This window comes from Anopheles funestus (genome assembly GCF_943734845.2).
Source record: "Anopheles funestus chromosome X unlocalized genomic scaffold, idAnoFuneDA-416_04 X_unloc_99, whole genome shotgun sequence".
In the NCBI taxonomy this organism is placed as follows: domain Eukaryota; kingdom Metazoa; phylum Arthropoda; class Insecta; order Diptera; family Culicidae; genus Anopheles; species Anopheles funestus.
In genome coordinates, this window is record NW_026045230.1 from 10,001 (window position 1) to 14,922 (window position 4,922).

The window sequence follows — 4,922 nt, forward strand, 5'->3', positions numbered from 1 at the left end:
TTGTCGCTCGTTATTTTTTGGCCTTAAGGCTGCGACGCTCTTTCCCTACTGGGCAGTCGTGCCCCCTAGCCACTTTTCATTCTTCTTCAAACGCACCCACACCGAACAGGGCCCAAAGATAATCACGGCAGTCCACCACCTCGTCACTCTGCACCCTCCGACGAGCACGGTGTCTGCGGACCTTGTCTCGTGTCCGCTGCATCTGTTGTTCGCGCAGGATCAACTCCTCCTCCGTGTACGGCCGGCCATCCGGATGCACCGGAGGTGGCCTTGCCGCCTGTCGTTCAAGCGTAAGCTGCCTGCGAGCCTCGTTCCGTCGCTCGTTCCGAGCTGCCCGCGTGGTGTTGTGGGCCTCGTCCAAACGCTGCGTTGCGGCTACCATCTCTGCATTGGCACTGGTGGCACGCTCGACGTACCAATCCTGCTGCAGAGATGTGGTGATATTACGCGCCGCTTCGCAAACGCTGCTCCATCTCGCCGGACTGCTCAACATAAACTCCACGAGAGTTTCCGGCGTCACAACAGCTGCATCATCCTCGCCGAGCAATGCTTGTCGAACATCTGCGAACCTCGGGCAGTCAAAGAACGCATGTTCAGCACTCTCCACGACTCCCGGGCACCTGACACAGTCAGCGGATGGCGCCAGATGTTTGGTATGCAGGTATTCATGAAAGAAACCGTGGCCGGAGAGAATTTGCGCGAGATGGAAGGTCATCTCTCCGTGCCGCCGGTTCTTCCATGCCGCCAAGTCCGGGATAACTCGGTGTGCCCACCGTGTGTAGCGGCTTTCTGGTTCCAGCTGGTCCCACTGCCGCTGCCACTCGGCGATTGTGTTTATTCGCTCCTCGATGCGCAGCTCCCGCAAACTCGCTCCCTTCGCCCGGTGTCGCTGGTAACAACGAGCGTCCTCCGTCACCTGCAGCACGATGGGGATGACGCTGGCAAGGACCGTTGCCACCTCGTTCCTCACCGTAACGAAAGTGCGGGCCACCGGCCGTGCGTAAAGGCCCTGCACCCGGTTCAGCTGCCTGCGACACGCCCGAAGCTGGACCGCTTCATGCCAAATCGGCGCAGCATAGCGGAGAGTAGAGTCCACCACCGATGACAGCAACCGTCGCTTCGCACACTTAGGTCCGCCATGGTTACGAAGCAACCTGGAGATGGCTTGCGCCACACGGAGCGCCTTCGACGTGGCCTGCTCAACGTGTGGCCTCCACGACAAGTGATCCTCAAGAATGACCCCGAGGTACTTGAGCGTGCGGGTCGGCATCTTCTCCACTCCGTCGATCGTCACTGGAACGCGGGTGCGTTCTCTCCGCATTGTGGAAACAATGACCAGCTCGGTTTTGGCCGGAGCAAGCTCCAGGTGGTGTTGCGCCATCCACGAGCTGATCATTCCTATCGCCGTTTCAGCTAACCGCGTCGCCGCCTCCGGTGTCGTCCCGCTCGCCAGCACCACGACGTCGTCAGCAAAACCGATCACCTCAGCGCCCTCGGGTAGCGCCAGCCGAAGCACGCCGTCGTACATGGCGTTCCACAGAGTCGGGCCCAGGATTGAGCCCTGTGGAACGCCCGCCGTGACCGTTCGCCGCACTGGTCCCTCGCTGGTTTCATACACCAGCCTCCTCTCAGAGAAGTAGCTGCGCAACATTCTCTGGAGGGCTACCGGAACTTGCAGCTTCTGCAGGGCAGCCGCGATCGCCTCCCAACTGGCGGAGTTGAAGGCATTCCTGACATCCAGTGCTGCCACCACCAGACATCGAGGATCCCGCTGGTTGGTGCGATGGAACGTCCTCGCGTGCTGCCCCCTCTCGATCACACGTTCGATGGCCTGTATTGTTGAACGGCCGCGCCGGAACCCGTACTGCCTTGGCGACAGTCGCGGAGCATCGCTGTTCTCCAAGTGGTCGTTCAGTCGATCCAGGATCACCCGCTCGAACCCCTTGGCGACTGCTCCCAGCATGAGCAGCGGACGATTTGATGACGGGTCGCCCGGCTGCTTGCCCGGCTTCGCGATCAGCACAAGTCGAGCCTCCTTCCACGACGCAGGAAACTCGCCTCGCTCGAGCAGCTGGTTGTACACGTCCACGAAGACCTCCGGGTGCTTTCGCATCGCTGCTTTTACCGCAGTGTTCGGGATGCCGTCCAACCCTGGCGCCTTGGACGACGCCATCCGCTCAGCCAGTAGCAGGACCTCCGAGCTCGTGACCGGCCTCAGAGCGACGTGTGAGGCGGTGCTCGCTTCGATGTCCGGCCACTCGAACGCTGGATGCTCCGGGAACAAGGCGTCGACGATCGGACCAAGAACAGCGCGGTCCGTTTCCGGTGGCGCCCGGCCGCGAAGCTTCGCTCGCACAACCTTGTACCCAAGACCGAACACCTCAGCCTCGACGCCGTCAATCAGCTCTTGAAGGCTGCTCTCCTTGCTGTTCTGGATACTGGCCTGCAGCAAACGACGACAGTCCTGCAGTCCGGCAGACGTCGCAGCACGCTCCGACGGTTGAGCCCGGCGATGGGCTGCCTCCGCTGCTTCGCACTCTTCCCTCAAGCGCTCGATGTCCGGAGACCACCAGTACACCTGGGGCTTGCGGTGGAAGGTAGCCCCGTGTACTCTCTCCATGGTCTCATCGCACGCCCGAGTGAGTCCGCCAACCAGCCCCTCCGGAGTGTCGACCTGTCCGAAGCGGCCGACTGTGAGGGCGATGTCAAAGCTCTTCCGGACGAACTGCGTCGTCTTCCACCGAGTTCCGGCATGCCTGGCTGTCCCGTCACTGGCTGCTGCTTGGCTTTGGTGCTGCTGGCCACGTCGCTTGTTCCGTTGACCCGGAACCTCCACCTGAAACTCGATGTACTCGTGATCGCTGCCGGAGAAGCGGTTAAGCACGCGCCATGAGTCCGGCCGCACAATGGATTGGCTGGCGAAGGAGACGTCGATGACGCTTTCCCGTGCAACCCCGTTGCCCTTGAAAGTGGGCACGTTGCCACGGTTCAGCGTCTGCAGCGCCAGCTGCTCCACCACGCTTAGGAGCTCCTGCCCCTTCCGGGTAGTGCGCGCACTCCCCCACTCCTCGTTCCAGGCGTTGAAGTCCCCAGCCAGGACTGATGTTGTATGTCCCACCAGCGACACCTCCACCGCACCAAGAAACTCCTCGAAGTCATCAAGACCGCTGCTGGGCGACACGTAGCAGCTGGCGAACGTAACTCCCGCTATCGTGGCAACCACCAGTCCCGGGACGACGCTTCCCCACAGACGCTGGATGGGGTAAGCCCCCGTTGCGACGATCGCCACGCTCAACTCCTCATCAACAGCCCATCGCGGATCATCTCGAGGCGGCCGATACAGCTCACAGGCAAGCACCACCTGAACATCCATCTCGCGAGCCGTCTGCATCAGCAGGTCCTGAGCTGTCCTGCTCCGCCCAAGGTTGATCTGCAGCACCTTTAGCGTCGGCACGTCAGATGCCCGACCGGATGCGGACCGCTGCACACGGCACAGCACACCTCCGCCGTGCAGCTCTTCGCCTGATGATCCGGCTTCCCGCAACGAATGCAGCTGGCCGAGCGGTCGACTTCGCTCGTGCACGCTGCCCGGACGTGTCCCATCTCCAGACACTTGTAACAACGTTGCTGCCGCGTCTGCATTGGAGCCACCTTCCGGATCAGGCAGGACGTGTACTTGATTTTGACAAACTTCCCGTCCAGCTCCTCTGCCGCCTTCGTTGTCACCCGCGCTATCGCCACCTTCGTGCCGTCCCACGCTGGTCGCAGCCGAACCGAAGTCTCCTCCACGGTGTGCTGGCATAGCTCGGAGAGTGCCTTCGCCACGTGTGTCTCCTCCGCTAAAGGGTCGACCGCGTCCATCCGGATGTCGACCGTGGGAGTCACCAATCGTGCTGATGCCGGCAGTTCCGCCTTCGCGCACACGTCTTGGATGCACTGCAGCACCTCTGCAGCGTTCGCGCTCTCCTTCAGCTCCATAACGAGTCGGGAGCGTGTGGTGCGTCGTCCGACTCCGAGGGCCTCTGCGTATTTCACCATCTCTGGAGCCCCACGCACAACCTGGTAAACCTCGGTCCAGGTTTGTCCCTCGGCTGGAGCAATCTCAATTGCGTCCGGCTTGATTTTGCGCTGCCGTTGACGCCCTCCGCCTCGCCGTGTTGCAGGCTGGCTACGCCAGGCCTGTTGCCCCTGCTGCTGTTGGGGCTGCTGTGACGATGGTCCTGCAACCGCCTGTCGCTGGACCTTCGCCCGTTGTTGTGGCAGCTGCGGCCACTGCTGCTGCTGCTGCTGCTGCGTTCTCGCCGGTTGGCGTGCCGGCTTACGGCGCACCACCTCAGTCCAGGAGTCGCCTTCCTGGTCCGAAGACGGCACCACCATAGCCGTCGCTGCACTCTGCTGACGCTGTTGCTGCTGCTGCTGCTGCTGCTGCCGCTGCTCACGATGTTGCTGCTGCTGCTGCTGCTGCTGCTGCTGCTGCCACTGTTGCTCCTCCAGCTGCCGTTGTCCATGCATCTGCAATGGACGTCGCGGCATGGGGGTTGGCGGGCTTGCGGATTGCCGGATTGCCTCTCCTGGACGCTGATGTCCAATCACCTGCGCGATGAGCTCATTGAGCGCATCACGATCACGCTGGTGAGCCACACGGAGCATCGCTATCTCCGCATCCGCCTTTTCTTCGCGCCGAATGGCCTCTAGGCGCGCCTCCTTCTTAGCCTCTTCGAACATCTGACACATTCGAATTAGCTCCTCATGCAGCTTCTCGTTCTGCTTCCGCATCTCCTCATATTTCCGCTCCATACTCTGCAGAGCCTCCTGCAGGAGTTTCAGCTCTACAGCAGCAGGCGAAGCCGTTGATGAGGAAGACATTGGTAGTCGCTGGACAACCACCCTCGGTTCAACACCCGAGGCCGCTCCTGTCTTCG